Consider the following 27,550-nt stretch of genomic DNA (forward strand, 5'->3'; position numbering starts at 1 on the left):
ACTCTATCCTTGATAAAGAGATTGAATAGGACTTTGAACTGTGTGGATATTATCAAATGTCATAACTTCAAAAACTTTAAGACTTTCAACAGAAACTTCATTTTCAGTAGGGAAAAGTGCAAAATTTTGCACCTGGGGCAGGACTACATCAGTACAAGTACATCAGTACAGTGACTGGTTGAGTAGCTCTTCTGCTGAAAAGGAATTGCTGGTCACAGAAGACACAAAGTTGAGTAAGATCCAACATTGTGCTCATTATGAATAAAATGAACTACACACCATGCTATTTTAGGAGGAGCATAGCTGGCAGATTAAAAGAAACTCTTATTCCCACCTCTTTGGCAGTTGGAAGGCCACACCTTGAACACTGCATCCAGTTGTGGGCACCTCAGTTTACTGGTTTGCATCCCGAGAGGTATGTAAAGAAATGTGAACAGCTCCCAGAGAAGCTCCTGAGATTGTTAGAGGACAAGAGCATCTGTGAAAGGCATGGGGATTTTCCTGAGGGTTTTTTTTGTTGTTGGTTTGGTTGTGGTTTTTTGAAGGCTGGGGAAGCTGAGGTTTTGTAGTCTGGCAAAGAGTAGGCAAATGTGTGATCTAGAGATGTCACAGGCAACTAGAAATTTTGTGAAATTTTAATCTTTGGAGTTTTTCAAGATTCAGCTAGACAAAGCCATGCTGACCTGATCTTATATTAGTGATGGCTTTCCTCCAACTGGGAGTCTGGATTAGGTGACCTCGAGGGGTCCCTGTCAGACAATGTTTTGTGATTACTGTCATCTGAGTGAATTTACTGAGGTGAAAATATGTTGTTTAAATGAGCTTGTATACAGTCATCACAAATTTATGAATATTTTAGCATTCCTATTTATTGTACAAGTTATACTGTTACGTGTATGTTTCTTTGGTAATATCTTACATAGGTGTTTCTGTAATTTGTGCCCATTAGAATGTCATAAAGCCTCTTAAGTTCTTGTATTCAGTAATTCAAAGGCAGAACAAGAGTTATACAAGAGATAACATCATACTTTTTGTAGCTTTTAAAAATATATTTTAACGAGGTCTATGAGTAGTAACAGTTCTCCAAAAATAAGTTAAAAAAAAGTGGGTGGTGCCAATTTCTCAGGGCTGATTTTCCTGTGGAAAAGATGGCACTTGTAATGATTTGACTTTTCACTGAATGTAGTAATGCACTTTGGAAAGACAAACAAATAATTCATTTTCACGCATATGGATAGTTGTGAGTAGGGAAAAGCCTCCATCACCAGGAGACTTTTTAGGTTCTGTTCAACCTTGGTATTTGGCAGTGTTTACTGGGAAGATGTATTAGTTATGCACCATAGCACAGATTAAATCTTGAAGGGAGATTAAAAGTACAAAAAATCACATCCATAGAGTCTGTAGTTACTTGCTTGGGAATCTGCCCCAAGTGGATATGGCAGTGATGCTCTCCTCTTACATGCAAAAGTTTGTCTCATGTGCACTGACAGTTGCTGGTCCAGAATCCAGTTGTGTGTCTGCTCTCCAGACATCACCATGTAATATACATTCTTTTAGCTCTGAATGGCTTCAACTTCTGATGAATTCAAAAAGCTCCTTATGAAGATTTTATTGAGGACTGATTTCTGCATGCCACTTCTTCAGAGAATTTCTAACCTGATCAGATTTATCTTGGAGATGCCTTAAATCACAACACAAATTCATCTGGAGTACTGGCCACTCAAAGAACCCAGAGAAGGTAGATACAACCAAAACCATCCTCTGAAATCTAAGTTGATTTTACAGTTTAGCATCCAGCTGTCAATGAAATAAAATGTCACAAAACTTTGACACTAAGTAACTACAGTAATTTGGACCTTTAACAGTCTGGTCTGCTGATTGATTTTGCCAGAACATAGGGTGAACTGTTCCTCAGCATGTGTTTCTGGAGGGAAAAAAAAGCAGGTGGTGTGTATTCAACTCAGTTCCTGAGACGCTGACACAAAAGCTGTTGTGTTTCATTCAAAGCATACATCCTAAAAATGAGTGGGGTGTTCAGTGGAAAACATGGGTAAACTCTCATTTGTAATTCCAGGGCAGTGAGAAATGGATAAACTGCATAGGGCCCAAGTCAGATAAAATGTATTTTATTGTGTTTATCCTTAGCTCTATAACCAGTTATTAGTAAGTGAGCTTAGATGTCCTGATGCAAACGTAACCTGACTGAAGGTAATTGTAGTTATACTTGTGTCCTGAAAAGGGAAGAGAGATTAGCAAATCTGATGTGTGGAAAATATGTATCTGTGTCGTATATATTATAGTGTGTTAGATTCTGCAGTCCTCTAACTTTCCTTCTTCCTCTTAGTAAACCACTGCTTATCAATCAAAGTCCACATAAACACTGCTGATTATGAGGCCTTGCAACGTCTGTCTGTGCTCACAAGCATCAATCACCTTGTCAGCCTTTAAGTGGATGTTGTGGTAAGGACACTGAAGAAATGTATGGACAGCCAGTACCTTCCTCATTGATTACTGTCACTGCTCAGGGCAGCCCTGGAGTGCACGTCAGTAAGATCAAGAGAGACTGATACTCAATGCCATAGGAAATGTGTACTCCAACACATACCTCCTGTTTTAGTTTGCAAACCGTCCTGCTTTACTACAAAGGTTTGCTCAGGATGAGGTATTATGGCTGCTTTGTGTAACACTTTCTGTGTTGGTATATCCACATTTTGTCAAAATAGAGAAATTGTGTCTTAGTCCCTTTTTAGACCACAGGAACTTGCAGGTTATGAAAGCTGTTTTTTCTTTAACTTTTTATTGAACAGAACTTGCACAGTTTTTTAATTTCAGCTGTCACTGGTATTGGGATCAACCCGTGATTTAAATTTGAAATAAAGGATTAAACAATTTCTCAGGCTAACCAATTTTATTTTTGCCTTGAGGAGTGGGGGTGAAGGAACCTTTTGAAACTTAAAATGGGGAAAAAAATTGAACAGGGCTCATACAAAGAAGGCTAAAGTCTTTAGTTAAGACTTCAGTTTCCTAGTTAAACTAGTATAGTTTTAATAAAAATGGCTAAAGTTTTCTATTACTACTTTTAGGGAATGTAGGAAGACAAGATTAACATACGAAAGAGTGGCAGATTAAGATTTTTAAAAATTACATTTTTATTAGTGTGATTATTATTTATTTTTGCAACGTTATGCATGCATATAGTACTCTAAGTTTACTACTTAGTCCATGTTTTAATATTTGAATATTTAATTCTGAAGTTGTATAATAGCAAATATTTTGGCGTAGAAACAACACATCTCAAAAAGGAAAATGTTATTCAGAAATGACTGAAATAGTCCTTTTCAGTTTCTGCTTTTCAACAACCAATTAATCTCCTTTCACTTTCCTGAACTTCATTACTATCTTGCATCATTAAGATACCTATGATTTTCTTTCTTCAAATTCTGAGGCAAAAACTTTTCTACATGCATTAGTGTGTGAATGAAAACATTTCAATTCAATGAATTTCGGTCTTCCAGGAGCTTTCTTTGTCATCTTGACCAATTTAATATTTAGTTGTCCTTGATTATTGAACTTTGAACATTAAGTTCTTTGAGACACAGAGCTCTCATATGAAGTATGTGATGGGGCTGTGAAATGTCCAGATAATTCTGGAGTATAAATCATCTTTTGGTAGGGAAGGTGGGAGCTTCAGAGGTTCCTTGAGGGTAGTGGTTACTAAGATTTTGAGATCATCTGTGGCAAAAGCATTGAAAAAAACAATGAGCCATAAACCAATTGTAAAATGCGAAGTGGTTGGTAGAAGAAAATTAAATGGTTTAGCTGTTACTGGTGACCATTTGTGATAATTTCTTACTGTATATTTTGATGTATGTGATGACGACAAGACCTTTGACTGTCTTGTAGTATCTCAAATGCTGTGGTAAATCCGAGAGATTGAGAGTTATTCTGTGAGAAAGCTTAATTAGTACTTAAGAAATCCCTTCCTACTTGAGGGTTGCTTTTTTTTATTAATGTCTCTGGAATATCTCAATCTTTGCTTTAATTTCTCTGGAACCAGTCCAGCTTCTGGTAGTTCTGTTGGGACTTTTTATTGCTGCTGCTTTTGAGAGAGAACGTGGGATAAAAAAGCCTTGTTCTTTTCAAGGAGATAATTTGGTTTGTTGCCAAACCAAACAAAATGGAAAGTGACACAGTCCCAACCAGCTGCTGAGCTCATGACAAGGATGCAGACCATGTTCCAGATTCAGAAACTTGTATCTGCCAACAAATGCTATTAAAAGCAGAAAAAGGAAGGTAATAATACTAGATTAAATTTGAAAATAATAGTAAGATTACTTCTGTTGGTTTTACACTATCAAAGATGTAATTTTAAGCTGTTGTATGCTAGCACACAACACCACCATGGGACTTTAACAAAGCAGCAAAGAATTTAATTGTTAAATTTCAGAAAGGTGGTTTAAAATAATATAGACAAACCAGCTTCCTTATTCTTCAAAATTTCAACTATTGCTGTTATGCTCTTTTTTTCCAGGTCTGAAAACTCTTCCAATGCTTCTGGCAGCCCCTGTACACTCTGCTCTGGTGCAGTAGGATCTCTGCTTAAGCATTATGTCTCTCTCTTCTGAGAGAGGCACTTGCTTCTTCTGTGAGACCTGCTGTTAAGCAGCAGTCCTTCAGACAGAATTCCCTTTTGCTGCTCTCCCCATTGCATTTTTGTGGGCCAGAGTTATTAATATTTCCACCTTCATCTGCTGTTCATGGAAATCTATAGGAAGACTCTTGCGCACCTTGCGTGAGGTGCTTAGTAACGATACAGGGATTGTAATAGATTCACAGTGCATGGCATGGAGATTTATAATTCTGTCAGAACTATCATAGTTCATTCATTGAAAAGATGTACCTGTTTTTTGCAAAGATTAAGGAATAGTAATTCCTCAGATAGCAAGAACTTGTCTGAGATAAATAAAGGTAATATAGTGCTTATAGATTGAGAGGATGATCAGAAGAAATAGCAAAAATGAATCTATTTATCTCACAGAAGAAATCTGTGTACAGTTTACGACATTTTCACAGTGGGAAAAGATATGAAGACAACTTTTTAGCTCAACTCCAAATAAACAGTTCTCCAAGTATGTATGATCACTTGCACTTAGCTAAGATGCCATAGCCCTTTTTTTCCAATGTCTGGCATATTTCACAGTTAAATTCTCTCTTGCAAAACTGAGTAACTGTAATACAACCTATGTGGTCCATACTTTAAAATTCAACAGTGAAAGAAGATTACTTCCTCTGCAATTACATTTTCCACAGACAAAACATTAAAACTGTCCTGCGAGCTGTGTGCTACTTATTCATTCATTATCTAGGTATCTGAAGGTGCCGGTGTTAGACAGAAAAATCCTTATTTATCAGATATTCAGCAGTACCTTGTCTTGGATGTTTCTATTAGAGCCAGTGGAACCATACCATGAATTTCAAAATCAGCACTACTGGGCAACTGAAGAGAGTTAGTGAAAATCTCATCTTAAACTGTTTGCAGTCATGGTCTTTCCCCAGGTACTATAACAATTTTGTTCAAAGGTGTTATTTTTTAAGTTTGCATTCCCATGAGGTTTTGTGTACTGGAAGCTTCTGAAGGAGTATTTTCAACTTCAATCCCTCACCATGGAAAGCATCGTTATTCTTTTATCTGGCATTCAGAACATGTTAGAAGGTCTGCTTTTCACAAAGCTTTCAAAAAAAGAGATAAATTACTGAGGGTAGAAATTGTAGGATTAAGGAAAAATAACATAAAGGAAACCTGACAAGGATTAACAGACTTCATAGTGTAACACTAGTTTATTTCATGTGATTCATGTCTGCAGGTGTAAATATACTGAGGGCAACATTTAAAGCTCAAATGGTAGATATAAATAAAAAAGGAGAAGAGAAAGGGAAGGGGAAAGCAAAGGGGAAAGCGAAGGCGAAAAGTGTCTTGTCCAACTTGGTGGGTTGCGAGATGGGTGAATCTTTTTGATTCCCTGAGGGTTTGTGTACTGACAAAGGCTGATCTCTGCTCAGCAGAGCCACGTGGCCGGTAGAGTCATGACAATGACTCAGAGGAACAGTCTGACCAGCAACTTTATTAACTGGAGAATTCGACAAACAGACAAACTTAATGAACTGGCAAGCTCAATGAACAAACAGGCGATTTGGCCATGGAGCTATTTTCCGGGCAACCCGTCACAATTTATCCAAAACTTACAAAACTTACATATATTGGAAGAGTAGAGGAAGAGAGAAGTGAGAAAAGGAAAGGAGAAGAGAGGAGGAAAGAGAAAGCAAAAGTATCACCACCCTTGGATCCCGTGATGACCATCACAGGTATGTCAATCCTCCAGTGGTGGGCGCGCGCGTGGTTCCCTGGGGCCGTGTCTTTTATACTCTAGTCCCCACCTCCAGTTATGCCCCTTGAGGACTTACATGGTTCTTGTTCTAGAAAGTCCTCAATCTTCTGCGCAGGTGCTGGGGGAGGGGGGTGGTCGCGAGGGGTCTCTTGGGTGGTCGCAAGCCCCTTCCTCAGATCAACTCTGTGTGATCTGTGGCCATATATGGTAAGGTCGGTCAGAACCCGGAACCGCGCATCCTCCAACGCGCTCTCCACATCCTGCTCTCGATCTCCCCCACCCCATGCTTGCCGACCTGCCATCACCATGCAAATAGCACCTTGCCTTGCCACAATGTTTGAGACATTAACTCTTTCAGTCTTTCACAAAAGGGAAGGGGAAAGGGAAAGAGATCCAGATCTGGTCACTGTGCTACTGAATTGGAAAAACACTAACAGATAATATAGCATGGTGGTTATATTCATAGAATCATAGAATCGTTTAGGTTGGAAAAGACCTTTAAGATCATCAAGTCCAACCATTAACCTGGCAGTGCCAAGTCCACCACTAAACCATGTCCCTAAGCGCCACATCTACACATCTTTTAAATACTTCCAGCAATGGCAACTCAACCACTTCCTTGGGCAGGCTGTTCCAATGCTTGACAACCCTTTTGGTGAAGAAATTTTTCCTAATATCCAATTTAACCTCCCCTGGTACAACTTGAGGCCATTTCCTCTTGTCCTACCGCTTGTTACTTGGGAGAAGACACTGATACCCACCTCAATGCAACCTTCTTTTAGGTAGTTATAGAGAGTGCTAAGGTCTCCCCTGAGCCTCCTTTTCTCCAGGCTAAACAACCCCAGTTCCCTCAGCAACTCTTCATGAAAACTGGGAAGGAGAAAAGAGAAGCAAACATTTAATAAAAGAGTCAAAAAAGAGAATGTAGTTTGAAATATACCTTCTTTGCAAACGGAATTGCTCTTGAACATTTGATTAAAGAGAACACTTGAAAAGATAACACTCCAATATAGTACTATAGATTAAAAGAGAGGTCATGCTTAGTAAACATAATTAGTGTTATAAAGAAGTGGTTATGAAACCTGATGGTATAAAAATAGAAGGCAAAGTATTCTGAACCCCTGAAAACCTAGATGTCAAATTACAGGAGTACTGAAAATAAGAATTAACTTGATAATTTAGTACCTGGAGAATAGGAAAGTGATAAATGAATACAGGATTACTTATCAAGGAAGTTCTAAGTGCTACTTTAAGATCTGTGATCTGGAGTATGAATTTGTCATCTGTAACTGTACATATTTCCATAACATGAAGTCTGGAGATTTATATTGGTCAGCCTTTGAGAAGAGGGACAAAAGACTGACAAAAGAAGATAAAAAGAGGACTGGGACAAAAGAAGATAAAAATTAACATCATAAGGATTATACAAAGTAATGGGCTACATGGTAGCCTGGAGCAGTCTCATAATAATTTTTAGAGTATTGTATGACATAAATCCTTCATTAATCTATTGCTATTATGTAAACAAACTGAAATGCAAAGAAATAAGGATTTTTAAGCCACCTTTGTATATTATTTGTTACAGAGAATAAAAGTTATGGAAAATAAAAAGTAATGCTCAACCTTGTTTGATGCATTCTGCCTGAAAAATCAGATTCCTTAGTTGTCATGAGGCTGATCATATGGGGTTAAAACTTCTCAAGCCATGATTAAAATATGATATGCATGTACATTAATTACTTAGTATAAGACTTTTCAGATATAAAAGAACGTGTAAGACGTTCCATTAAAATGTTCCGGCTCTTTTCTATAGAGTGGTATAATGCTTGCATATTTCCTGCAAGATGGGGAGGCCATGAAATGTAAAGGGATGGTGGCATAATATACAGAAACAGTAATTCTTGTGGAGAGCCTAATCTTTTCAGTTTCCCTCAGTTATGAAAGGAAAGGTCTAAGTTTGAGGCAATAACAAGAAAACACTTTCGGACTTCATGACCTCCAAGCATCATATATGAATGTGATGAAATGGCTTGTAACTTCAAGTTTATACAATAACTGTAGAATCGCAAAGGAAAAAAAGAACCATCCACTAGCAACATAAAAAAAACCACCCAACCCTTTATCTAGCTCTAAATTTCTGAAACTTCTGAAATTAGTTAGCTTTAGTAGTGTTGTATGAAGAAATTCGATATGCCAAAGCAGCATATAGAATAATATGGGCTACTCATGTAACACATCTTGATTAAGCTTTGATCTGCAGTTATAGTGATAATGCTAACCTGAACTACCTAGCCAGAAACTAACTCCAATACTTTATGTTGCCGGTGTAATAAAAACTGGGAGGCATTCATTTGTTCAAGTTTGTATATTTTTAAAGGAATGGAATGAAATCAGCAAATGGGCCTTTGAATTAATGTTCAGTACAGACAGAATTCATCTGGAGACTTTGTATGCCTCATCCAAAGTAATTTTGAGCACTTAAAAAGAAAATAAAACCTTCCAGGATATCCTATGTTGGCTTTATTTAGAAAAGAAAATCCTGGAGAAATGAAAGAGGATAACACGGTACAGTGGGATATGTAACTTATTTTTATCTTTTGTTTGTAAAAGCATTTACCAAATTAACTTGGTAACAAAAAAGCATTTACAAGTTTGGTTATGTCTCAGGTGTTTTTCAGGTTAAAAATAGATGACAAACTTGAAATTTTCCCCAGGACTAGGTGAGGTAAATCCAATATTTAATAAGTGAAGACTAATAATTTTTCCTGCAGTCTTCTGATAACACATTTTTTTTTAACTAGGCAAATCACTCTTTGCTTTCTTTTTTTTACTTATAATTTGAAGAATTTTTGACAGGAACAGGATAAAAATGAATTGCTTAAGGGTAGTTTAAAAAGCAGAATAATTACACTTTAGAGAAAGCAAAAATGTATTAACAGCTATGTGATTCATGTAGTAGAATTACTTGCTTTGTCAGAAACTATAGTTACTAGTCGTATGAATGTTCATAAGCAGACATGAATGAGAGTGAGAACAGAGAAGAGAAGAGAATAGATATTGGGTGCTAGACATTAATTTAGACCTCATCTCATGTGATTGTTTTCATTGGCACTCTCTCCTGGTTCAGGACACACACCAGGAATCCACGCATCAGAGCTGGAAATAGGGGAACTTCTGCAGCTCTTAGAAGTGGAATGATGATAGATGTGAAAGAAAGGGCAATTCTAAGTCCCCTCTTCCTTTTTATAGTCCAAAGAGTGCAACATGAGAACATACAAGAACTAGATAAAATTTGGAGGAAAACATCTGGAAAAAAGTTCCAAGTGAAGTATACTCAGCGTATGTCCAGAAATTCATTAATATGAGCTGATGAAATGTAATAATTAAGAATACTAATAAAACTGAAATGCAAAACTGTCCTCCAACAAAATTGCAGTTAAGATTATTTTGTGTTTAAACAGAAGCAAAGCTCACATAGAAGTAGTACAAGAAGATATTAGAAATAAACTGTCAGAAAATTAAACTGGTTTTGAGATTTACAAAGGATAAAGAAATTACAGAAAAAAAATAAAGAAAGGCTCTCATTCATATTTTGGATTTAGCTGTGGAGCAAATTCAGTTTATTCAGAAGACCATTACAGCATTTATACGTAAAGAACAAGATAAAGCACAATGGTCCACACAGAACTTTGCAGGAAAATAAAATAAAATTAAATTAAAATAAAATAAAATAAAATAAAATAAAATAAAATAAAATAAAATTTCTTTGTAAAGAGAGAGATTAACTTCTTTGTGAAAGTAAAGCACAGAAATTGTTCTGAAAACATTAGCACAAACTTGAACAAACAGTTGTGATAGATCCAGTGTCTTTATCAAAAACCAGAACATATTAAACTGCTTTGCTAATTTATGTGAAATTATGACTATTTATCTGTCCTCCAGTGATAAGAAAAAACAAAAGAAATATTATGAAACTAGAAAAAATTGATGTTCTTGAACTAGATATTTGAAGCTTTTACTGCTTTACTGTATTGGTACTTTTTTTAAACCTAATGGCTCCCATAACTCAGTAATTACATGAGAAACTCTGCATGTGGTTTTGTTTTTAATAGCCATTTTGTTTTTAATGCATTAATAAGAGAAGAGTGGGCATACATGAATCCCAAAACATAAATAAAAAGCAGGCAGAAAAAAACCCAAGAGAATTATCTGTTTAGAAATGTCATGAAAAGGAGGTGGATAGTAGGCTGTGATTTTTGAAAGCTTAAAATTAGCAATGCTCGGGACAACTCGGATTTACCTGCAGGCATTCCTGCAAAGCAGGAAGCACTGTATTTCAGCCAGAGAGGTTGCTTATTGTTCCCCCCATGAAGAGATACACATCAGTGAAAATACAGAACACAGCATTTGCAAAGTTGTTGTGATACTTACCATTCGTAACAAAAATTTTAAAAAATAATCATTAAAAACCCCTTTATTTTTCCTCCTTCAGCTTTAGTATCACTTGAATACTGCTCAGTCCACATAGTCTCCTGGAGCCTCCAGGCTGGCTTTGCTTACCTTTCTTCTCTAAACTGATAAGGAGAGAGCTTTTCTTCTATAAAATTCCAGTTCACTCTTACCTCTGACAGATTATTTCCTTCAATGATTTCAAACACTTGTTAGGCAGGATATGGCTTAACTGAAAACTCCCTTACGACACCTGCCTCCCCCAGCACTCTTAGCTCACTCTTTGATCTGTTTTTGTCAAGCTGCAGCCTGTAGACCCTTTGGGGTCCACGTACTGTTTCTCTAGTGGATCTCAAAAAGTTTATGTGTTCTGTACAACAGTCTGAATTTTTTTAAAGGTTCACAAACTGAAAATGGTTGAAAACTGCTAGAGGACTCTGATTCAAATAAGACAGTGGTGCTTGACTTAATTATGCTTTCATCTGACATCTGCTAGCAATGCTGAGAGTTGCTGTTAAAACTCAGAGATGGAAGAAAAAAGGTAATAATGCAAGCTTTAGTTTGATCTAGGGTTTCGTTAACATTCTCTGCTGTGTTTACAGAACTGAAATTACACCGACGTACCTTATTCTGAAAATCAATTTCCTAACCGGTGATGTAATACAATTTGGTAGTAAAGTTGGGTACTTTTTTTCAGTGGAAGCTTGTTTTATTTCGTCAGACCAGAAGAAAAAGTATAACTGCTAAAATAATGTTAAAGCTTATTGAATTTCCAGCACAAAACACATCTATTTCAGCGATTTGTCAGAAACAGTGGTTTATAATTCCCTAAATAGTTTCATGTAGTGTCTTGATTGTACTGTTTACTGGAATTAAGTTCTGTCATTCTAATGGTAAACAGATCTTTCCATAAAAAAGCAAGAGGTATTTTATTCCATATTTTAGTGTAGTGCAATATCTATTACATTGCAGCAGTATTGGCATCCTTTCAAATTTAAATGCTGTCACCTTAAAGGCTATTACTTTCAGATGACGTTTTAGTTCTCCGTTCCAAATTCATTGCCAAAATTAAATACCTTTTTTGATTTTTCTTTTTTTTCCTGAGATTACTTTAGAAATCTGCTTTCCCACTTGAATCTTTAGAATATTGACTCTTTTCCATGTCAGCTTTTCCATGTCAGTATTTTTATTTGATTTGTAATGGCAGATAAACACAATTCCTTGATTCTTACTTGCTTTAAGCAATTTTTTTTTCTCCTTGAGAAAACTTTGTTTTCCTCATCTGTCTCTAATAAGATTGCATAGAAGGTAGCATTTAACTGTCTTTCTGGTTTTGCCTGCTGGATAGCCAATGTAAGACAAAAATTCACCTTGTGATTTTTCTCTTCCTTTTGACCATGTCTTGCTACCACTCTGAGATTGCATTTCATTGTTGAATTTTTATTAATGAAAGCAAATTCCTTCACCTTCCCATGAGGTACTGACCCTATGTGGTTTTGTTTTCTTTCTTCCATGTAACCCTTGGCACAAATGCCTTCTTCTGTGTACGGGCAAGGAAAGAAATTGCAATAATCCATAGGTAAAAACAGCACTGAAAATTAAGTAAATATATAATTTTCAAAACTTTTTGATTGAGAATCCATTTAGAGATGATCTTGAGTCTCAGCAGCACAAAAATTTGGAAAGAACCCCCAGCCTCCTGCTGCTTTGTGTCATGTGACCCATTATGTGTGTACTTGTTTTAAGTCTCCTTCACAAATTATTAACATAAAAAACTATTGGTTGTTTAGTCTGAGATACAGCTGCTCTTGCTTCAAACTCTGGAAATTCCCAATGTAGTGTGTTAGGCATGACAGAGGCTGTTACTTTAATTTCTTTATATTAGGTTTTGCTTTTGTTTTGCATGAAATTACTTGTAATACTATGAAAACAGTTATGGGAGAAATGAATGAACTTAGTTGTTCTTTGAACATCATATTCATTATGCTACACAAATTATTGAAAGCCAAATATTAGTGCCATCCTATTTTTATGCCTAGTTTAGAATCTAACATTAGCTGTTTTATTAAAAATCATAATAGCTTCATTTCTTAGGTTTGTGAAAGTCAAATGACAGCATAGAAAAATGACATTTTACAGCAATGAACTTCTTGCATCTACACAAAAGCTTTGGCTGAAATGCAAAGGTCTGCATTTGTCACATGTAAAATACATTGCATGAGTGTCATCCTGACACAGCAAAGGACAGCTTCCATTCAAGGCCTAAAACTGACTGACCAAATCAGCTGTCTGACCAAATATTATTCACTGGAAAATCATTCCATTACTATGTATGTAAACTCTATTCACATAATCAGTCACTATGAGGCCAAACTTAATCCATAGATAGAGGTAATGGACAGCAATAAAGCATAATTATGTGGAACAAATTAGAAGACAACAATATGTTTTGAAAGAGAAGGGCAATTTTTAGTTGAACACATTTTGAAAATCTTTTTCTACAAACTTGAATGGCTTGCATGAGAGTAAAAACCAGCAGAAAAGCTGCAGTAACCAGTGGATTAATGTCACAAATAAATATATGCCTTAAGCCTATTCTTAATCTTGTGAATCTAATAAATAGATATATAAAGGGCATCTTATAGCTGAGAGAATGTATATACTGTGATAGGCACCTCTAATGTCAGCTGTAGGTACGTAAGCTTTCAGTGTTTGTTCAATACCACTGATGATTATAAAATTTATAAAACAGTGATTTTTTTAAGTATTTGCTTCAGATGACTTCTAATGGAAATTACATATGATTTTCTGAAGACTTGAACGAGAACAGATACTTATTTGTAATAATTCTTCACATTTTTTCCCACCTGATTTCTCTTGCTTATTTCTGAGTCTGTGATTATATTTCTGAACTGCTTTTGTAAATTGACACTCTGTATGCAAATTAAAATCTGCTGGATTTGCCTTCCATTGTGGTGAGATTAATATTTTACCTCAACTACAGAGGAATTTATTTTATTGAGTTCAGTAGTGTACTTATTACATATCAGATGTGGGAAACAACATTCATGGTACAGAGTAAAAGCACGTCGAAGAACACATATCTTTTCTTCCTTTTTCTTCTGTATATTACTAAATTCACTTACAGCATTTGCTGAATCCACTCCCAAAACTATGTACAAAAACCCAGCAACTCTAGTGATAAGTGGAAACACTTAAAGACATTTTCAGATTGCATATTTCTTGCCTAACAGAGCAATTTCTTTACAAAACAAGTCCAGTAAGGTCAGTTCAGTAGTGCATTTCTGAGATTCTTTTCATTCACTGCCCACAAAAGAGAAAAAGCACCATCATTGCCATGCTCAGGAGCGATCAACAATTCTCCATCAAAATTGTCTTTTTAAGATACAACTAAGTTTTTTGAAAATCTTTTGTAAAAAATGAACTGTTAATGTGAGAAACATTAAGATCACAAAAAAAAAGAAAAATTGTTCCAAAATAACCTTATTGGTTTAGGTTTGGAAGTCAGTTTCTCATTGAGCTCTTTCAGACTTAATTGCACCAAAAAAGTATTTGACTTGGATGCTCAAGAAAACTTGTTCAAATCAATTGAGTGTGGAAATAAGAAGGACATAATCAGATGACAACTCAACATGTCAAAGTAGGATATAAATAAATGGTCAGTTTGACCCATCTCATTGCAAGACAAGAAGATTATCTTAAATTGAATTTTCTATGGAAAAAGGATGTGAACACAGGCAGCTGTTATGAAGTAGGTAACTCACTGTAGGGGTTTTTTTGCAGTTCCTATAGTCTTGTGTAAAGTTAAAATGCATTAATCCCAATGAAGATGTATATTCAGAATTAAAATGGCCCTAATTTAATTTAGCTTAATTCACTTTGAAGGCTGAAGTGGACTACATTGAATTAAAGACATTGAAAATATGAATAAAAGGATAAATACAGGACTTTAATTAATTTTAATTAATCTACTTTAAAAGTCACTTCAGATTAACTTTCTTAAGTGTTTCTGCATTGATGAATTCAATAGGCCTTGAGTCTTTAGATGGGAGCTTATCATTAGTTATGAAATTATCAGCTCCTTCCTCTACAACCTAAAGAGCTAACGGCATAAGATATAGCTATTCTGAGACTGGCACAAAGCACATAGAACATAAGCACAGAGTGTGTTAGACCCTGGCACTTCTTTTTCCCTGAAGCTGGGACACAGATGGGACAGCTGACCCCAAATGACCAAAGGGCTATCCCACACCATATGACATCATGCTCAGCATATAAAGCTGGGGAAGAAGAAGGAAGGGGGGGACATTCAGATTGATGGTGTTTGTCTTCCCAAGTAACTGTTACGTGTGCTGGAGCCCTGCTTTCCTGGAGATGGCTGAACACCTGCCTGCCCATGGGAAGGAGTGAATAAATTCCTTGTTTTGCTTTGCTCGTGTGCGCAGCTTTTGCTTTATTTATTAAACTGTCTTTATCTCAACCCACGCGTTTTCTCACTTTTGCTCTTCCAATTCTCTCCCCCATCCCACCGGGGGGAGTGAATGAGTGGCTGCATGGTGTTTAGTTGCCAGCTGGGGCTAAACCTCGACAATAGGAATCATGACTGATTTGAAGAGCAATTTAATTATATTGCTAGTTAACTGAATTTGTTCTTCAGTCTTTGATTTCAAGTTTGAATCTATCATTCCAGCATATACTCTATCCAGCCTTTTTTCTTGCATCTCAGTTTACTAGCAGAGATTCCACCACTGAACATTAGGACTACATAGCTAGTACAGGATTTTGTCATATAGATTACTTGGACAAGGGATTATGCAAATAATAGAATCATAAAATCTTAGAATCATTTAGGTTGGAAACGAACTTTAAGATCATCAAGTCCAACCGTAAACTTAGCACTGCCAAGTCCACCACTACACCATGTCCCTAAGCACCACGTTTACATGTCTTTTAAATACCTCCAGGGATGGTGACTCAACCACTTCCCTGGGCATCCTGTTAGGAACTAATTTTTCCTAATATCCAATCTAAACCTCCCCTGGCACAACTTGAGGCTGTTTCCTCTCATCCTATCACTTGTTACTTGAGAAAAAAGACTGACACCCACCTCACTATAACCTCCTTTCAGGTAGTTGTAGAGAGTGATAAGGTCTCCCCTGACCCTCCTTTTCTCCAGACTAAATGATTTGAATTAATGATTATGATTTAATTGCCACAGCAGAAAAGCTTGCATGACTAGAGTAGCATTGTAAAAGACTATGTTTTATTAGCATCAACCCTAGCTCAGTTCTAAGTGGCAGGTCAGATCAGATGACCTCTAGAGGTCCCTTGCAACCTTAATTATTCTATGATGCTATTCATATTCAGGAAAGTCAAGTAGAAGAATAAGCTAGGAGATGCTACTTTATACAAAGGATGAGGTTTGAGATTCAGACTGTAGAGAAAAATAGACCTGATGAAATTCTCTAAGTAATAATTGAAAGAATTTTGAGAACTGTTGTTTTATTGGTGGAAAACAATAAACTTGGAGTATATGTCGGCCAGTCTAACGTCAAAAGGAATTAAGGAGAGCTGTCAGATCTTTAAGGAATTGAAAACAAATTATTCTAATACAAGTGAAGGGTAAGTGCAGAAGACCAGCACTGGTAAACTTGTAGTTTACCTTGACTAAAACAGATAAATAAACTGTAAACAATTTATAGTACAAAGGTAAAAAGCCCCAACCAAACCTAAAAGAATACTATAGTTTTAGTAAAAACAAAATCAGAAAGGTTGGACTATAAAATGCAATGCAACTTGCAAGAAGATATCAAGGAAAGCAAGACATTGTATTGCAATGTAGATGTATTATTGTACATTGGCAGCAAAGGAATTACAGGCTACTCTGTTAAATTAAAATTGCTTGAAATATGGAAAAGCAGTGAAACTACTTATAAGAACCTGCAAATTAATAAGTAAGTAACTGCCACCATGGTTTGCCAAGAACATCTTGTTACCAGTTAAAAAAGTTTGTGGAGAGGAAAAAAGCAGCAGGTATCACACATCTTGACCTTAAATAGTGCTTCTGAAAGTGTCTCAAATGACATTCTTAAAGAAAGAACATTTGCTATTGATTGGCATTATAGCACAGATGCAACACTTGGTGGAATAAAACATTTCCAGAGAGTTAATAGGATTCACTGTCAAAACAAAAGGCTATGGCAAATTCATTTTCAAAGAAAACCATCATTCTGGACACGCACTATTCTTATTAGTATTAATGGCCAGGGTGAAATATAAATGAAATATAAGGTATGCTTACTAAATTTGGGTTGAAACAAACCTGGAGAAAGCTGCAAATATGGGGAAGAACAAGATTAGAATTCAAAGTGATCAGGATAATTTGTGAAATTGCCTGAAAAAACAGGATTAATTTTGAGAGACACAACTGCAAAGTAGTGCACATAGGAATAATTAGCTGCACAGATGCAGAAATGGGAACAATGTCTTGAGGAACAGTTGTTTACAAAAACATCAGGAAGTTAAACTGTTACAGGGAGGAGAATGAATGTCAGCAATATTGGAAGAGGTATAAACACTGTACTAGGATAAAACCAAACAGAAAGACACTCTGCAAGAGATTTGAAATAATGTTTCTATGAAAAAGAGCCTGTATGTATAGACTTTCAGCAGATACTTTCTCCCTGCAGAAAGGCCTACAAAGTTTCCTCTTTGCAGATCTCCTCTCTCATCCTAACTTGACTGTGCATGTGCGCTATACATATCAAAGACAATGGTTATTGCTGAGTACATTGTCTTTTGGTCTGCTCAGGGTTTCCTGGAAACACTGTAGCAAGTTCTGGGCACTACCCCTTGAGAAAGTAGAGATTTGGACATTCCTTGGAAAATGTCCAATGAGCTCAGTGAAAAGCATCAGGGCTTGAGAGAACATGAGGAAGTATTAAATATGTTACAAGACTAAAAAGACTACAGAAGGGATGCAACAGACCTCAAGCATGTGAAAGGCTGCTGTGAAAGGGGAGGAAATAGTCTGTTCTCCACATCTGCAGTAGCTAGAAACAGGAAATAATGGAATTCTGATGCAGCAAAGTCAAGTCAAGTAAGGTATTAGAAAAAATAAATATTAGTGAAACACTGGAAATGCCTGGGGAAGGTGCAGTGGCATCTCCATCACTAGTCATCTTAAGAACAGGTTAGAAAAGCATATACAAGTACTACCAAACATAGCTGATGCTGCCTCATCAGCTATGAAGGAGCGAGTAATGCTGCCTCATCAGGACAGGAGGAGAGAGTAACGCACTCCAGTCATGATTTTGCATGGCATTTGCTGGAACTTGCTGATGCTTGTTTTGAAGCATAACCCAAAAATTTGGGTTATTATGTTTTTAAAAGGAATTTTTGTTGTTCTCAGGAGTAGTTCTCAAAGTTTTCTTAATTTTGTTGTTTGGGGTTTTTTTTACATTTTTGGCACTTTGGAAACATTCTCAACTGTTTTGGTCTTTTATATCTAGTGAAAAGATTGATGTAACATCAAAGGATTTTCCTCCAATAGAGCTTTGCACGAAAGCCATGAGGTTACCTCTAAGGTCTCTTTTGAAATCTTTAGAGGAAAGACACATAATTTTAAATTAAAACAAAACACTGAGAGACCTTATGTTTCAGAAGCAGAGATCTGCATCTTTCTTACTGAGTTTTTCCATTTCCATTTAGATACTTTAAATAATATATTGTCAGCTTTATTTAGGGAATCCTACCGCCATTGAAACAATTGGGATTTGTTTTTCATTTACAAAGTGTCAGTGTTTGGAATGATTTTGTTATGGATGAAGTTTTTCAAAATATATTACTGTTATTTTCTTCTGTTTGGATGCCGTTCTTTGACTCTCTCTCTCTTTTAATGTCGTTTCTCAAAATAACTGAAACATTTTTGACACTAATGCCATATTTCTTCATATCATTCAAAATGTTTATATCCCAAGATCATATTTTGTTGAGAAATTGGCTTTTATGACTAGACAGATACAAGGTGATTTTAAATATCTTTGCCTGAATTAACTTTATATAATTATGTAAGTAATAATTTTAAAGATCTTTTACTTTTATTAAAAGTATTATGATACAGACAATACAAATCTGTAGCAAATTAACACATGCAGTTATAGATCACCTGAAATGAGTATAGTTTCATACAGGGTATAAAACACTGAAGCTGTGTCTGGTAACTCTAAAGTGAGTAAGTTTTGTTTCTTCTGATGTTATCCATAAGGTGCTTATTTCACATGAACCTCTAATGACACGATGGAGCTCTATTTCTTTATTGAAAATGTATAATGGATCAGAAGATCAGAAATACACAGTTTTAAGGCAGACTCCTTCTCCTTAGTACTCTTATTTTAACGTTAATGCAGATAAGTTTGAGTAATAATTTGAGTCACAGAATCTTTAATATTATCTATGTCCTTCTACTTTCATCCAATACTAGACATCACCTGTCCATGAAAAAGACACTGGGTTTCCAACAATTTGAAACCACAATGATGCGTGATGAGATTATGTGCATAATTTTTGGTGCTAGCTTTCCAGAAAAAAGAACAAACCCAAACCCCCAGCCACAGCCCCCTAAATATAAAGTAAATATACTGCACTTTAATGTATTATACGACACAAAGCAACTGCAGGATTCATATCCTTGGTATTTGTATTTAAGTATCCATATATTAATAAGCAATTTTTGTCACAGCATCCGTGTATCCATTCCCAGCCCATGAACTTGGGATATTGCCATCAATTCATTCTTTGTATAACAATGAAACTCTAGACTTCTGTATTCATTGACTTTGAATAGGAATTTTGCACAATCATTCACTTGTGGGGAAAAATGGCATATGATCTTTTAAGTTGTAACTCATGTGTGCAGTTCCTGGGGAGCCATAACTCTGTCACCTTCCAACTGGAATTTCTCTTGAGTGTTTGCTTTATGTCCTCATTGCTCTGTAATGTTTTTGTGTTCTGAACTTTTTTAGTGGCGTATATAAGCTGAAGGCCTGCATAATATTAGTAACTTTTGAGACTTTTGCGGGGAAGATACTACTCTGGGCGATAGGGTTATAATTATCAGTGTCTGTTTACATCAACTTATTGACATTTATAATTTACTTCATTTTATACTTCCTGCAGGCACTGGCCACAAAACATTTTTAATTTAAATTTGCTTTACACTGGCTACATACTTACAGCAGACTACTGCTGTAATCAGATGTTAATATAGATTGTCTTTGTTTTTCTATAATTCTTTATACATCTTGCAGTTGAGTACTTTATAAAACCATGGTTTTGTATTTTTGATTCATGAAGAATTTTTGCCTGCTATATCTTCCCATCTCCAGATTCCTGCATTCTGCCAGTAGCCAAAATACAATGTGCAGGTCATTCATTGGTAGTTCCCTACATTTTTTCTAGTAACCAGGAGCTAGCCATGGATTTTCAGGATCTGTAATTCCTGTTATACTTCCTGTAAGGACATGTATTTCATGAATTATATTAAAGTGAATGAAGGAAGGGGTATGAAACTGACATCAATAATGGTCGAGTATCTGTGATCTTCAGTGTAAGAAAATACATATAAACACATACTAATTTCCAGTGTAGGCCTCTAATACAAACTTCTGCTCTAACCTAAGAGATTTGTTGCTATGCCATGATAGGAATTATCATGATATATTATGATAGCTTTGATGTTGTGCCATGATAGGAATTAAAGCCCACAAAAAAAGCAGAGCTACTAGACAAGTAACCTTTCTGGCCTCTTTATTATCTTTTTCAATTGAGTGAGATAAATACAGAAAAGAAATCATACAATAAAGACCCTTTATTCACTGTAAAATACATCATGCATCTTTGATATGACTTTTTCCATAGAATAAAATCACCTACTACTACAAAAAGATGTGCATTTGGATTTGTTCTTTAGGTCCTGCCACTCTGTATGGTATATATAGATATACATTTAAAAAATACATTTATATTATACATACAGAGTGTATAATATACATATATACAGAGTGTTTAGTATATATAATATAGATATATATTCTCTGTATAATGTCTTTACATATTTTAATCACTTTGTTGTTGTGGTTTTTTTCCTCTTCACCTAATGCTGCCTCAATGCTCTCTACCATTTTTCTCTAAACTTAGATAAAAAGTCTTGTGCTGATAATTTTAAGTTAAAGTTTTAATTTATAATTGTTGCAACTTGGTAAAGCATCTGTGCCCTTGCATCTCAGCAACATTTCGAAAGCCAGAAAGCCAAAAAGGATCGTGTATTTATTTGCGTATATTGTGTGAATGTACAGTTACAGGTTTAATTAAAATATCAGAGAACAAAAAGTCAAAGACAATTTGATTGACTCAAACAACTTGCACAGAACAAATTGTTCCACGGACATCAGAATTACTGAAGCATGGCTTCCTTCAGGTTTCTGTTTTTCCACCCCCTCAATGGTCTCCTTCAGTAGTCCTCGCTACCCTGTATTTTCTCTAACACTCCTGTTAACCAAGAACAACATATGCTTTGCAATTACTCTGGAGCAACTTACATGTTGATGGGCTTGTGAGTATGTTTGTGTTGATTACTGAAAAGAGTGTATCCTGACTGAGTCCATCTTCTCTTTCCTTTGGTGGGTATTTTTCCATTCAGTAGTCTCTTTTCATAAAAAATGTAAGGTGTTATTTTTGAGTTTTCTATGTGTTTTTTCAGTATGATTATAATCAGCAAACATGAATACTATGGAAAGTAGATGGATAGGCAGGCATGTTTTTTATTAAATTACTTTGGGGGGGGAAATTTTTCATATTTATTTTACAAACATCAGTTTGTGTTATTTTTAATCTCACCAAGCAGAATATTGGATCATAATGCAGGTTTTAAAGTGAGCTTGCTTCTCTATAGATTTATGTACCTCTCAGAAAAAGTAAAGATCCCTATTAACTTTTGTTTGTCTTCTCTGGTTCAAAGTTAGTTTTCTCTAATTTTCAGTATGACATTCTAAATTGAGAATAAAAAAATAGATTTATTACGTTTGATTTATTTCTCTGATTCTATGGTTTGATAAATAGCACATACATATAAACACAAGCCTAACCTCCAGCCCCTTTTTACACAGGAAATACCAGTTTAAGGGAAGTGGATTAAATTCATGAAGTGGATCAGAATTATAAACCAAAATGAAATATACTATAGCACACCGCAGAATGCATGCTGCGTTGCAGTAATGAACATCACTATGATTTCTGTCTAAGTCTGCACAAGTCATGTAACTCAGCATGTTTTACTTGTGAGTAATACAGACCATTCCAAGGGAATGGTAATAAAATCTCTGTATTATATATCATGCATTTCAAAACCATAATACAGAAAGAGCTATTAATACTTTACTGTTTAAGTTTGAGGTGAATATTTCTTCTCACTTAATTCTATACCTGCTGTGGACTTCTGTGCAAAGACCACAGGAGGCTTTAGAGAGATTAAAATATGTATTTTTGTACATATGCTATCGTTTGATAAAGAGAACTGAAACATTTTGAGATCTGGAAGGAAATCCTTTTGTGAATCATTCAAAACTTGAGCTTCCTCTCCTTTTCTGTAGTAAAACTATACTGCACAAACCAAAGAGATAATATATCACTGGCTCAGAACAGAAACTTGTGTGCCTTAGGAACATCTGATTTGTTTGTTTGTTTGGTTGGTTTTTAAATGCACAAAGGAAGATAATAGATGCCTTTCTTGGGTTAACTTGCTTTGGTAGTTGATTTGCTTTCAATTGAGCAGCTCAAAATCATTCAGGATCCTAGCATATGTCAATGCTGGGTGATGACTTAGTGCAAAGACATGATTTCTGAGCAGCCTTCCACCATGTATTTATACAGAGGTTTAGTCCATGTTAGTAGTGTGAATATATTTTATCACACAGACTTAAACCTCCATAAAAATGTAAGTGAATCATTGAACCATTTTGGAGAATATTCTTTGGGTGAAGATACAGGTAGGCAGGCAAATCTGAGCTTCTACCTACACCCTAAAATAACCAGTCCCAGGCCATTTCTGGCCTGAAACTTGCATAAATAAATTAGCATTCCACTGTCACTGAGACAGTTGTCACTTATCAACATACTGGGCTTATTAATGCAGGTACAATACCTTCATTTCAGTCTGAGTTGTGCAAGTCCTGATGACATGACAATAACTTCCCAGCTTATTTTTAACCTTTTAAAGGAAGATATTTTTGTGTATGATTAAAAATTCAGCCCTACAATAGATAAATAATGTTTTATTTTTTACATAAGGCATTAAATAAAAGGTATAGTGTAAGTTTTCAAGATATCAGAAGTAGGTAGTTACGGGACAAGAAACCTGCTTTTCAATGAAAAATTATTTCTAGATTTTGCCAAGGGCTCAGCCATATTTAAGAATGTTTATAGTATGAGAAGTTTCATCTACTATATTTCTTCTTAGTTTATTTTTCTGAACTCCTCAAGACCATATCTAAAAAACGTTCCATTTAGAATTTACTTTAAAATCATTCAGATTTTCTTCTTTCCTATTGATATTGATATTGGTATTGATAACTGTGGTTTGTTTTCTGGTCAAGTTTCTACAGGAGTTCGGGTGATTTTTATTTATTCAAAATTTAATGAGAATGCTAATGCCATTGCCAATTTTAATTGTTCAGATTGAAAGGGCAAACATGATTTACATTAATTTTACCACCTTCATAACTAATTAGAATCTCAGCTTTGTGGCTATGCTTTTAGACAACTTTGCACTTTAATGTGACAGCAAAATACTGTTAGTCATTCTCTTGTGTGAAATTTTGTTCTGATTTATTGACATTATAAGGGCGTCTTACAATGTGAAGACTAATCAACCTTAACTAGAGATTTCATACTCAGCATGGCTCAAAGCTCTTTATTCAATGGCTTGCTGAAAAATATTGTGTGTCAGTGAGACTTTTTTCTCTTCCTTTTTCATAGCGGTTCTGTGTTAGGCCAATTATTACTGGTGCATTGGTCAAGGATTTTAAAGATTAAAATCATATTTAATAAAGATCAGAAGAAGATGTGTAAAGAAGATCTATTCTGTGAATATAAATGTATGTAGATGATGCAAGATAGCTTCAGTGTCAATTAACTTTTTGGTTATCAACTAGCTGCAGTTCTCACAGCATAAATTTATATCCTAGCAGAAAGTAAAATTACCCTAGATGATCTTAGCTTCTGTACACTTAACCCATTGAGAATCTGCTACTACTTCTTTTGAACAAAATTGAAAGTATTTAGAAAAAAAATGAACTCTCACCGTAGGCATGAGTTTAATGATAAGTATTAGAATGATAACAATAGAGGGGACTTGTGGGTGGAGACAAATGGTGACGTGTGACAGAGGAAGGGAGAAGGGTTAGAGGCTTAACTCAAGACGGAACGAAATCCAGAGGAACCGTATGGAAGCTGGAAATAATATGGTTTATGAGTGATAGCATAGCTGGTGGTATGAAAAGGGAGAAACAGTGCCTCTTAGCCCCTCATTGTCCTCTCTTATGCGTGTATTCTTGACCCTATTCTTTTGGAGCAGTTTGTATATGGGCCAGATATAAAATGCTTCTGCCTAACTAATATTTTTTGGGACCAACTCCTGCTTTATCCTCTCCCTCCCAGAGAAGGTAGAAACTGGAGGTCTCTGCTTCTGTGGATGTGTCTGAGCCCTATTTCCCTTTCTGTGGTACAGTCTGGGATTTCAACACCTGTGGTTCATTCCTCTTCCATTGACTTATCATCAGCTATCACCTTCACTGACCAATTCCCCTGGGGAGGATTGCAAGCATGGAGTAAATATAACTTTTCCCAGGTGTTACAAGTTTCTTAGAACTTATGGATATTGCTATTATTTGCTGAGCAGTAGATGGTGACTAGGAATCCCTTCCTTTTGCACCATGCTTGGGTAGCTCTACAGAAAAAACACAAAATCCGAGGAAGTTGGTATGAATGAAGAAGTAGGGTCTATTAAATTTGGCATGTAAGCATCAGTAACTGAGGAAGGACATAGCTGAAATGGGGAAAAAAGGTACTGTCTCATTCAGTTATCAGAAAACAGGGACTGAAGTCACTTGCTAGTCTTTCAGGTTTGCATCTGTGCTAGGGAGGGATACACTGAGCTAATAACCCACTCAACATTCCTCATGACAGCCTAGCAATCTAAGGAATCCACTGTAACCCTAAACCAATGTCATCTGCAACTCTGCAACTTAACTTACACTGCTAAAAAGGCTGACAGATTTCATGATTCGTGTTTAAATGCTGACTGATCAGAACCAGCAAGGATTTTTTTTTTTTTAAATATGAATGGAAGAAGTCCAATCTTTCCCATGCTGTAAATAAGGAACTAAAATAGAACATTACTTACTTTGACAGGTGACTTTTATAAATACACATTGAACAGCAACAAGGACATTGCCTGGAGTAAATCCCTACTACAGCTATAGTTCGTTACCTGTAACAATTGCATCAAAAATGTTATGAGGAAGTGGGAAAAATGAAGTAGGATTAAGGAGCTTTAATAGTATATAATTTTCTTTTCTATTTCTTTTTATTTGCCACATATCTTCTTAAATAAGCATTTTCCATCCCTATACCATTCTCATTTCTGGCCATTTCTACCATTTTTATTTATGTACTTATTTATTTCACTAAAAAGAAGATGGCATTTAACTCCCCTCACCCTTTCTCAACTCCTTGTCAATACTAATCTTTATTTCTTTATTATTCCTTAGTATTTTCTCTTCAGACATTCTCATGACATTCTGTCTTAAATTACATGTTCTTATTGATGTCATATTTCTGTGGTTTATTTAATCTTTCCTCTGCCCCTGCAAACCTCTGGTCCTGTGTTCTGGTCTCTGTGTTGCGCTTGTGATTTCACAGCTTCTTCCAACCTCACATACGCTCTTGTTAGTGCTCCTCTCAGTCTCTTTCATTCTATCCTTTCCCCCCTCCTATTGCCTTAATTTTGTTTCTTGTTTTCCTTTTTTCTCTTAGATACCATCTCAAATTTCAGTCACAGTCTTCAGAGAAATTGTGCTTTTATCAATCTATTTTTAAAGTTTCAACAGACTAAAAAACTTTTGGAGAATGCTGTAAGTTTTCTCTCTCTCCTTTTGTGTATGGTTTTCCTTCATTATAATTTGCAGCCAATGGCAAATTTCCTGAGGGGAGATATTCTCTGATGCACAACTTGGATACTTATGTGTTGTGTGTGTATGTCTTGCCAAGTCCACCTCACTGATTTCATGAAAAGGTAAAATAAAAAGGAAATGTAAAAGAGCTTGTACGAAGCAGTATTAAAATCTGAATGAAGGAGAACATGGGCAAAAATACATCAGTTTGTGTGATATGCAAACAGATCTCTTATTTCTGTAAAGAATATGGAAGAATATATTGTCCTGCTGAAACTTACAGAAAAGCTCTTGGTGACTGGATTCACATGTGCATAAAAATTAAGTAAAGGTACTCATTCTGTAGAGTTCATGTGTCTAACATAATGAAAATACAATGTGACAATCATTCATAATACTTTCCTCAAAGGAGTTGCAGTGCATGCTGTCATTAACTTTTTTTTTAACTTAGGATGCTTGATTTGATATCTATATATGTCTGGTTACCAATATATATATGACTTAGTAAAGGGAATCATTTGGTTAAGCTGTTTCAAGTTGTTCTGATGAATGTTTGGTGTCTGGGTAACTTTTATCTATTCTTAAAGACACCACTTTGATTTATCACTAACTGAAGTGGGCATATGCACACACACTGGAGAAAATTAGTTTCTTTTTGTCAAGGACATGTAGAACAAATTAAAGGATAAGAAAAGCAGGCATATTTTGAAATATGTCTTTAAGTATCCTTCATGAAATAAAATTTTAATCATACTTCTAAACCAATTAAATACAAATTATGCAGTTACATATTGACTGCACAGACTATAGATTTATTTTTCTGTATCAATGGATTATGAATTTGGCAACAGCTCAATGGCTGTTCTCTTTTGAATGGTGAAATCGTAGCCAGTGCTGCAGAAAAGATTTGGACACAAGCGAAAAATATTCTCGTTTAAAGAGGTTATGCCTGTCTAATGAAAGACACTTCAGCATTAATACAAATATCTTCACATTCAGCTACTTTGTTTGGTGATTAGAATCTATAGCTCTAATTGGTTGTGCAGGACAGTTATCCTCCATTAATATTAGCCTGCATATTCCTCTGGTATCCAGCAAGAATGAAAACTACAAGAGCTGCTGTATCTTATCATCTTGCCTACAGACTCTAAATTAGAATGGGTCCTATTATTTAATGAGTTACACAAAGAAGTCAACAGTCCTCTTTCTCAGAGCTCAGTATATTTTCAACAGAGTTTTGGATAATTTGGTTTATCATTTCAGCTTGGGATCTAATTCTTAAGCAGCAGATGTACTCTAGATTAAAATGAGGAGAAAAATTAAAAAGTACAGTAATCTAAAGGACTAAAGAAAGGATGCATTTAATTCTTCTTTTTTTTTCTCCAACTGATCAACATTCTATTTACAACTGTATACAAAATGTAGCGTTCTGCTTCCCAGTCATTGAGACAAAACAGGAGTTTTGTT

Source organism: Ciconia boyciana, chromosome 2, assembly GCF_034638445.1.
Source record: "Ciconia boyciana chromosome 2, ASM3463844v1, whole genome shotgun sequence".
NCBI lineage: Eukaryota > Metazoa > Chordata > Aves > Ciconiiformes > Ciconiidae > Ciconia > Ciconia boyciana.